This window comes from Gadus macrocephalus, chromosome 14 (assembly GCF_031168955.1).
Source record: "Gadus macrocephalus chromosome 14, ASM3116895v1".
NCBI lineage: Eukaryota > Metazoa > Chordata > Actinopteri > Gadiformes > Gadidae > Gadus > Gadus macrocephalus.
In genome coordinates this window covers 7,795,683-7,806,078 of record NC_082395.1, presented here as the reverse complement: position 1 = coordinate 7,806,078, position 10,396 = coordinate 7,795,683, and the positions used below count along the sequence as shown (strand labels likewise).

The following is a 10,396-nucleotide window of genomic DNA, read 5'->3' as shown; positions in this document are numbered from 1 at the left end:
TGACTTCGAACTACCACCCGAGTCACACCTGCTGGGACGGGAGGTTATCCCTGAGGGGATCTGATTGACGGGGATTTCAGGTGCAGGTCAATGGTCACGCATGTATGGGGCAGCTGAAAACCCTCACCCATGCTAATTAAGAGCCGCCATCACGCAGGCGGTGAAGCTTGCGAGGATCGAAGATCAATAGATGCCAACTGGCGGGCTGCCAGGGCTCAGCACTTACCTCCGACGCCTCCAGCCGCCGTTCCTCTCCAAGATAATTACACAGCCTTGGCCTCCGATTTGAGGAGTGGGTGGTGGTGGTGGGGGATGCTGGTCCTGAAGTGGGGGGAAGCAGGGAGAGAATATTGGCTTCATATCGTGTGATTAGGAGTCAGAGTCCAATAGGTCCCCCCCCACCCCCCACACCCCAACACCCCACGCACACCTTAATGAACACCTTCTAGTGGAGGGACTTTGGCACCAGCACTTGGAGCAAGTGGAGGGAAGCCGAGGGAACGTCGCCACGGTCCGTGGTCGGCAGGGAGACGGATAGGGTCAGCGCAAATGTGAAGCGTATGAGAAATAAAATAAAGAGCAGAGTGGAACGGTGCCTTGTCGTCATAACTCTTACTTTCACTCGGCAGTGACGGCAATCAGGGCGGCTAATTAAATGACCGCTGCCTTTAAAAAAAAGTATATAATCCCCTGCACTGGCACGTGAACCCGCTGCTAAATTACGACACTATTATCACTTTGACAGAATAAGTTACAGAGAATGATCAACTATAGACCAAAACGTGTGTAAGGGAAGTAATTGTAAAGTTTCAGGTCTGATGAGAACATTTGGATTCCTCCGGCGTAGTTTAAACTTTTGGCGAGGGTTCGCTCCATTAAGGACTTTGCCCCACCCCGGGCGGTGCAGAGTTGCCCGTTCACTCAGAGAGGCCAGAGGTAGGAGGTAGAATGGAGCGAGCAGAGGGCAGCGAGTTAAATAAGAGCTCCAACTACTGAGAAATTCAGAAAGAATCCCCCATCCTCCCCTCCTCCCCAACGGGAGAGGTGTGCTGCCTCTACCGACTGGACCGAATATGGAGAACACGTCTTCCCCTTTGATTTACCGAACAGTCAGGGGGGGTGCTCCATTAGCAGTGAAACAACATGGCCTCCAACCACGGATGTGATTTATGTATTCAATAAGCATCCATGGCTTTCATTCCCCCCCCCCTTGTGTTTCCCTTCCTTATTTCCCCGACAGCAGGTGGGAGAAAAGTCAGAGCGTCAGAAGCAATGTGTTCTCACAGCAAGCTCTCCCAGGCAACCGAGTCTTACAAGTCCATCACTAGGCTGGGCTGTAGTCTGTCGATGGCGCTGGATGCACTCACTCCTTCCTCCATGCCATTCCTCAGTTACCTTTGCAAAGCCTGAAATCAAAGAATACCAAGCGCTGTGGCATTGCACAGGGGAAATAGTTCAGCCAAGAAAGGGGCCCTTTTGAAAGGGTTTTGTCGGATCGCACCCGTACTGAAGCCACGCATGCTAAAGAGGCTGCCTTTAAGGACCTAATGCACAAGCTCTGAATGAGAGCGAACAGTCAGGCTAGTGAGGGGACAATTAGCCAAGCAGGGGGTTCTACAGGGATGAAGGGATGAAGGGGGAATAGTACAAGGCTAAAAGCAGGTGAAGCTCGCTGGATCCTGCTGACTACTCGGCTTTCTAGCAGCTGCGGAGAGGCGCTCACAGCAGACTTTTGCCTATCAGCGAGCTAGTCATCTCCACAGGGAATCTGTGGGATGGATCATCAAAAAAAATAGCGGAATAAAAACTGCAGTCAAGTGAGCCGCCATTCGTTCATCCGCGGTTAAGCCAGCCGTCACACAGAATCTTCGTGCGCCTTTACTCTAAACAGCCTTTGGGTGGTATCTCGCAACGTTTTCAAAATAAAACCCTTCACCTACGTGTGTAGATACATAGAACACTAGCTGTCTTACGGCGGCGTCTAGAATGTCCGCACTTGCGGACATCTTGCCAGTCAGCTGCTCACCCATAACATTGTGTTGGTAGTGGTACATGTACTTTATAAATAACCATAACTTGCTACATTTTCAACCGTTTTACCAACGGTTTGGTTTCTTACAAACTTTATTAACGTGGTTATAATATTGAACCTATTTTAGAACATTTCAATTTTTTTAGAATCTAACATAATTATTCATCAGTATCAAGTATGCAGTGCCGTAACTACATCTCTGATGTTTATAACAAAACAAACCGTTTGAAAATGTAGCAAGGGGGTTAAGGTTATTTAAAAAGTACATGTACCACTACCAAGTCAACACAGTGTTATGGGTGAACAGCTGACTGTGGCAAGTTGGCCGCCAGTGCGGACCTTCGACTCCATTGGCCAGCAGAATATGCATGTGTACGTTTTTCAAATGACATTTTCTCAAAATCTATACAGTAAAATAACATGGTTCCTTGTGTACAAGTAGTCAGTACAACAGTTATATGGTCATATCAGTCAGTGCCTGAACTTATGTGAAATTCGGTCTATAGCCCATTTCAAATTGCTGACATAATGCAATTTGCAAAGGCGAGAATAAGCATGTGTACGTTTTTCAAATTACATTTTCTCTAAATCTATACAGTAAAATCACATGGTTCTTTGTGTACAAGTAGTCAGTACAACAGTTAGTATGGTCATATCAGTCAGTGCCTGAACTTATGTGAAATTCGGTCTATAGTCCACCTCAAAGTGCTGACATAATGCAATTTGTAAAGGCAAGAATATGCATGTGCATGTTTTTCAAATGACATTTTCTCGAAATCTATACAGTAAAATCACATGGTTCCTTGCGTACAAGTAGTCAGTACAACAGTTAGTATGGTCATATCAGTCAGTGACATTTTCTCTAAATCTATACAGTAAAATCGAATGGTTCCTTGTGTACAAGTAGTCGGTATAACAGTTAGTATGGTCATATCAGTCAGTGCCTGAACTTATGTGAAATTCGGTCTATAGCCCACTTCAAAGTGCTGACATAATGCAATTTTGCATTATGGTGACATAAACGATCGCACACATACGACAGAGCCTATAAACTCAACAAATGAATCCTATTTAACAGCCCGTTCCCTAGTAAATCATTTGTTTTTTTTCGTTAAGTGACCATAACATACCTTTGATTTCCGTTCGTTCCTTGCAGAAACAGACAGAATAAGCTTATTAATAATCAGAGGGAAATCGTCGAGCGATGTCTTTTGTTCAGAAGCGTTTTTCAATGTGGGCAACAGTAGACATGCAAAGTTAAAGATTCTTAGAAAAAAAATTCCAACGTTATGCAGGTCATTGTGACGTCATAAGAGAGATGACCTCTCCACCGTGGCCGTGTGTGTGTTCCTGTCCTATGTTTGTGCGTGCGTGTGTTACGGACAGTGCCGTTAGCCTAGCAGAGGCGAGATGTTTGCATGTCATGAATATTCATAATAAGAGCCAAAATCTATCTATCAATGTAAGCACAAACAGAGGATCATGGGCATCCGGGCCCCGTTTCCCGACAACGATGCTCGTACGATCATTCTCACGATGGATCTTGCAAGCCATCGTAAATTTCTTTGGAGCACTTCGAACGCGCGTTCACTGCACTCACGACGTTCGTAGGATTGTAACTGTCTACTGACAGGGTGCTGAAATGGGCTCCGTAGGAGGGGGCGACGCAGGAATGATGCAGGAAAATGGGGTTAAAAAGCGTTAAAATATCTCCCCATCAAGGCCATCAACAGAATAGCCTACGAAAAGATTAGACTGCAATAATATGAATTCTAAAGATATTAAAACACAATTGATTAGGCCTAGGCTGACATATGCTACATGAGTCCTTATCCTGAACGCACTACTAAATTTTTTCAAGGCATTTTCCCCCCTGAAATAATTACAAAAATAGCTTGTGTGACAACTACATTTATCTTAATGTGCAGCAAAGAGAGCCGACTTTATCTGATTCCGCATAAGGTTTCATTGATTGGCGCGCAATTTAGAATCTTTGATGTAAAACAAAAAATGCAAAATTCCATTAATTCAGTAGCATTCAAACTCAGATTATGGGCATTGAAACCCGGCTATTGCTGACCCGGTTAGGAGAGCTTGGTCTAGATCCTGCCCATATTGTTGGGCAGGATGATGTATAGGCCTTTTTACACTGCCAAGCCGGACACCCGCATGCAAGAATGAGTTCACGTCTGAGTAAAGGCTACAAACGAAATTAACTATTTACAAGTGCAAAAAGTCAACTTATTGTTCATTTTGCTGAGCACTTGTTTTTTATCCCGACAAAAGCCTCATAAGGAAAGTTCCTCTGCGTCTCTCGTAGATCGTAGGCCTACCATCTTTCAAGGTATTTTTTAATGTGACTGCATAACCTTCTCTCACATGATCAGCAGCTCGCGGATTTCACTTTAGAACTGCTCATGATGATATTTCTGCGTTGTCTCTGTAGAGACAGCGCAGCAACACCTCTATCCAAGAACCTCCCTGGAACCGGAGCCGTCGCATTTACATCAGATTAAAAATGAAACCAAATAAACCGCAAATGTGTGTAGGGTCCGAGAGGGTAAATCGGGGTGCTAGCTCAAGCAGGCAATTAACCTCGGGCAGTGGAAACGCGCCGACCATGCCGCGAAAAAGGCGTGCATACGACGGCATATTTTTGGCAGTGTGATGATGGTGGGAAAGCGTGCGGCGTTCAGGAACGCATCGCAGCAGTTTCCCGCAGCAGTCTACGTTCACTGCAGAAACCACGCTCTCAACTTTCCGATTGTGCACCGTTAGGAATTTTTGTAACTAGACACGGTCCAATAAACAATGAACTTCATCTCACAGCCTCACCGAAGCGCCTACAGTGCTTTACGGCAAACCATCGCAACAAAAAACGCCTGCAGAAATTCTCCGACACCCGCTGGTCTCCGCATGACTTTTGTAGAGTAGGCTATGTCTGTCATTGATCAATATAAGAACATTTTAACCACGATGGTTGAATTAAAATCAGAGTGGACACACCAAGTGCAGCTCGAAAGCGACCTCCCACACAAGAGCAATGGAATCATTAGATTGTAGCCTATTATATGCCTTGTGACGTGGCGTTTGATCGGTACATTTCGGCTCCGCATGTATTTTTGGAATTTTCAATTGGTGCAATAAATTATGTTGTTGACTTCTAACATGTCTCCATCTTTGCTGTTTAAATCTAACGGTAATCTATATGAGTAACATATCGGCGGTAACCACCGATTTTGGTTACGAAATGGCTCAAGCTGGGCATTGGTGCTATAGGGGCGGCAATTGACGCGAGTAAAATGCGCACCGCGGCGCCGGTGTGTGGTGGGCTTAAGAGAGAAGGAGAGATAGACACGCAGAGAGAGGGCGAAGGAGAGAGACACGGAGAGAAGGAGAGAGAGCCAGAGAGAGGGAGAAGGAGAAAGAGAGACAGATAGACAGATGTCACAGATCTCTTGGCCAAGAAAGGAGAGTTGAGGAAGAAATGTGACCGAGGTCACCGCGGGCAAGAATTATCAAAGAACTCCAGTAGGGGGGGCCAGGACTTTAAAATCACAAGAAGCGCAAAGAGTGACCGTTCTGTTGGTGAGAAATATGTGAATTGTTCGCTGAATGGTCCTGCATGTTAATTAACGTTTACAATTAAATTTCCCTCACCGAGAATGTTCACAAATCCGCTCACAATATGTTGAGAGGACACCGAAACAGCCTGCCCAGGCCACCATATCCCTTCTTTTCCGGCTAGGCTATACTAGGTTATTAACTTATCCTGGAAATGGTAATAGTATATTAAACAAATCCCAGCATCACACCAAAAGGAGGCAGCAAATCAGAGCTAAACATATCTATCTCCGTTTCATTTCCACATGGTAAGAGAGCAACACAAAACAGGTTTATAATATTTGGATGTTTTATTTTCTTTAAATCAAGCAGGTTACATTTCATTAGTTTTTACACAATCTGATATTTGGAGCCATTTGCAAATATGCTCATAAATTACATGATTTGTAATCCTTATCGAAAAAAATCATAAGAATGAGGTGGTTAATGATCAATATTGTGTGATCACCCTACTAATGTAGGCATTACGTATGCAGGCAGAAAAATAAAAGTTCCCATTAAGGTCTCATGTGAAACACCACAGGTCTGAAATACTCAGGAACACATGAAAATGGCACAAAAATGATTTTCAATTTTTTGCTAAAGAGACGTCGACAGGCCCACAGAGACCCTGGAGCTCACGGGACAACATTCACACACATTCTGCTTCATGAAGAGGTCAGATTATCGTCAGACCATAGACATTAAATGCAAGGACACTGAACATTTGGCCGGATTACACATAGAAATGCAATCCAAAACAAAATGGGTAAAGATAAAGCATGTTTATTGATGCGGCAAACAAAGGTTCAAATATCCTCCAAAGCACTTCAAGCCCTCAAAGAATGAAACTCAAAACGCAGATGAGGTAAAAGAAGAAACTTCTAAATTAAAGTGGAGCGACCCAGGGACAAGTCTGGTTTGGGTTAAAGATTATGGATGGTTAACTTTGTGTAACGTGTTTGGACAAGCAAGTTTAGGTTTTAGGCAACCGAGTTTAGGCAAGCGACTTCAGGTATTAGGCATGCGACTTCAGGCAAGCGACTTCAGGTATTAGGCAAGCGAGTTTAGCCAAGCGAGTACAGGCAAGCTAAGCGAGTTTAGGTTTTATGCAAGCGAGTTTAGCGAAGCGAGTACAGGCAAGCGAGTCAAGCTAAGCGAGTTTAGGTTTTATGCAAGTGACTTCAGGTATTAGGCAAGCGGGTTTAGGCAAGCGACTTCAGGTATTAGGCAGGCGACTTCAGGCAAGCGACTTCAGGTATTAGGCAAGCGGGTTTAGGCAAGCGGGTTTAGGCAAGCGGGTTTAGGCAAGCGGGTTTAGGCAAGCGGGTTTAGGCATTAGGCAAGCGAGTTTAGGCAAGCGGGTTTAGGTATTAGGCAAGCGACGCGAGTTTAGCCAAGCAAGTTCAGGTTTTATGCAAGCAAGTTTAGGTTTTATGCAAGCGAGTTTAGACAAGCGAGTTTAGCAGGCAAGTTTAGGTAAGAGAGTCAAGTTACTTTAGGCCTCACTTTATTTGCGGTTAAATTGCGGCATTAGGTTTAGAAAGAAGGTTAAGATCCAGGCTCAGGTTTGCTTCCAGCCTCGTCCCTCTAGCCGCTCCCTATAAAGAGGGTTCCCAGCTACCGTGTTAAAATACAACAGCTGGGATTACAGATGTGGAGTACAGAAATAAATGACAAAGACTGATTCAAACATTCTTCCCCCAAAATGTGGTGCAACATAATTGAGAAAATAATTACTTTCTCTCCATTGAAACCCAGTCATATCTCACGAGGTCCCACCGCAAGGGGCGGACTTACACGCTCTATAGAGTGTGCAATGTGTGTTAATGTTGGGTGTGGATTAATGTGATGTGTAGCCAGGGATCCTCAGGGTTTATGGGGAGTAGGACACACTGGTGTAGTTCAGTGCTGTGAAGTAAATTGATGCAAAAAGTAGAATCAGTTTCAAGGGCAATCAAATGTCTATAAATGCAGGAGCAGCCCCATCTGGTCTCAATCAGCATTTGATTTCATAGACTTAAATTAGAGAAAAAACAAGCATTTATATACCGCAACCAGGGCTCTACGCTAACTTTTTTTTTCAGGAGCACTCGTGCCCCTAAGTTAAAAAATTTAGGAGCACAGGAAAAAAAATGGGGGCACAATAGGTTTTTGTTTAGAACATTTATTAGCGTGCAGAAATTGCACACACCAACAGAACCCACTTACTAAAGCAAAATTAAGACAAATAAATAGACAAGATTACATTCAGGCTACACAAAACAGCACCAATTTCGGCTTCCACCGTACCAGGGTTATTGGGCTGGGTGTGATTTATATAGAAATCGGGCAGCGAGAATGCCTAGTGGACTCGATGTGTTTCACCACAGCATCGCGTTTCAGATTAGGGTTCCCCGTTATAAACAGAGAGGAGCCTGCCATTGCCGATGGGGCTTCCTTACAAAATGTACAGAACATGACTTAGCATCATAAACTAGCCACCCGAAATCCTTCAACCAGTCGGGGGTTGAATTTGTAGACTTTATCGTCTACCATAACAGCATTAACTTTCTCCACGCAGTCTATTCATAATATTGTAATGACCACGGAAGAGGCAGTGAATGAAGTATTGATTAGACAGCGATTTAGATACCTAATAAACCGTTGGAACACACAAGACTGGTAACCATAGCAACGTAGGTAAACAAACCCTGCTAAACCCTCCCGTAGCGCTCCCCGCGCTACGGCTATCCGGAGGAGCACAGAGCTTTTGGCCGTGATATTGTATATACAATACAATAATATTATATTATATACTATTCTATATAGAGCTCGGGGAGTCGCAAACGGCAACAATCACTTTCTCCTCCATGCTGCGGTTCACCCCGGACTGCACTGCAGGGGACGGTTGGCCGGTTGAAAACTGATTGGCTGTTACGTAACGCACGTCACTCAGTGCCCACGCTGTTGAACGCTGATTGGCTGTCATCACGCGAATGTCGCGGCAAAGTTTAAATATTTCAATCCACCTGAAATCCACGTGAACGCGCTCGCCCGTGCCGGGCAAAAGTCTCGCGATGGAATAGCTGCTTTGTATGGAATCGTTTCGTCCCTTCGCGTTTGGTGTGAACGCACAGTATAGTGCGCTGTGGAGAAGTCACTCGCACGCGTGCTCCTGTTTTGTTTTTCTCGTTCGCACGCCGAAATATTCACTCGCAAATGCGAGTGAAATGGGCGCACTGTAGAGCCCTGACCGCAACAGTCCTAGTGCTTGAGAACCAGGTTTAAAAAAATGTCAATACGAGCCTCAAGGTGCATTGGAGTTACTGCATTTAATTAACTTTAATTTAATTAAGAGCACACTAGTCAGTGGAGATGTTCACAGAAAAGACTGGTCTTCAGACCTTTATAAAGATCAGGAGGGATTATATAATTGCCGTTTGACGCGTTAGGTCTGTTCAAGGAGGAAGTAAATATTTACCAGCGTTGGGTCTCTGCACCATGACACCCAGCTGCCGCACATCTGGTCTCCCTTTAAGTCGCCTGAAGGAGAGGTCAACTTTATTGAACCTAAGGGGAATGGATCACAAGAAAAGGTAAGGATAAATCAAAGTTAAACATAGAAAGGATGAAAACAAGCATTGTCCAACATGGGTTCGGCGATATTGTGATGTAAAAACATTTAGGTGTACGATCCAACCATCAAAAACAGGCTCTTATCACATTTCCAATGTGCCCCGAGTTGATACGCCCTCATCGGCCACCATGTGGGAGACTTGATTTTGTCAGTAGAAGGAGCAAAATAGCCATCCCGCTTGATTCTAGCAATAGTAGAGGAGCGAGTCAAAAGAATGCGTTTGAGCACCTTCAGCCATTGGCTCTTGTTCAAGGACATCCCGCTGATTGGCTGAAGTCAGATCTTATTCTCTAGAAAGTTTGTTACGGAAGAAGCCCCTAGTATCAAAGCAACATACCCGCCAACCAAAACTAACCTTGTTGAATAAATGAAAATGTCTTCAAGATGGTGAATCAAGTATCTTACCAGTTCCACATGGAGTCCCTAGACCGCTGGACTGCAGGCCTTAGGTCTGTCCTCTGCTCCGGGTCGAGGTCCGGAGTATCTTCAAAGAGGTGGAGGTTTGACCGCCTGCACCATGAGGACGCTGTGGATACGGTATGGGACCATTTATCAGCGGATCTGAACTGCAGAACTTTAATCACATCAGCTGTAGATTTATATACCTTCTCCGGAAAGATGAGTGGGGGGGGGGGTCGTCAGCCCCTCAGCAGTGATCTTCATCCCCAGTGACTCCTTCAATCCTGCTGGAGCAAACACTCAGTTACCATTTGGAGATAACCCAGCTATCCTAGTGTACTCACTACCTAGTGTATCACTAAGTGATACAAACCAGTTCAGTGTTTCCCCCAGACAATGGCTTAGTCAAGGTGGTCAAGGAGCAGGGGGGGGGGGTCTTCGGTGAGGGTTTCAGTTCGCAAAAATATATACAACCACCTGAGGCCGCTTTTTCAATTCCATTCAAAAAGCTTTATGCCACGACTATTGTTTTGAACATTATTAACGACGAATTATTTATCTTTATTATTTCTACTTGAGGAAAGTATGTTTTCTTTCCATACGAAAGTTTTGCACTTTGTTATTGCAATTATTATTTTTTTTACATTGGTAGTCAAGGCGGGGCCCTACAGTTAAGGCGGCCTTAACCATACAGTGCTGGGGGAAACACTGCCGTTACTTGGCTTAAACATTAAAGTTAGAAA

At 44.6% G+C, this 10,396-nt stretch overlaps 1 long non-coding RNA gene across 1 annotated transcript; it reads right to left on the bottom strand.

Annotated features, from left to right (window-relative positions):
* Positions 1–5,927: 5,927 nt before the first annotated feature.
* On the bottom strand, positions 5,928–9,738 carry LOC132472166 (uncharacterized). Its single transcript, XR_009529030.1, has 3 exons — positions 9,660–9,738; positions 9,099–9,187; positions 5,928–7,546 (listed from the first exon to the last, which is right to left on the bottom strand). It is a non-coding gene; the product is annotated as an uncharacterized LOC132472166 (long non-coding RNA).
* Between the last annotated feature and the right edge of the window lie 658 nt (positions 9,739–10,396).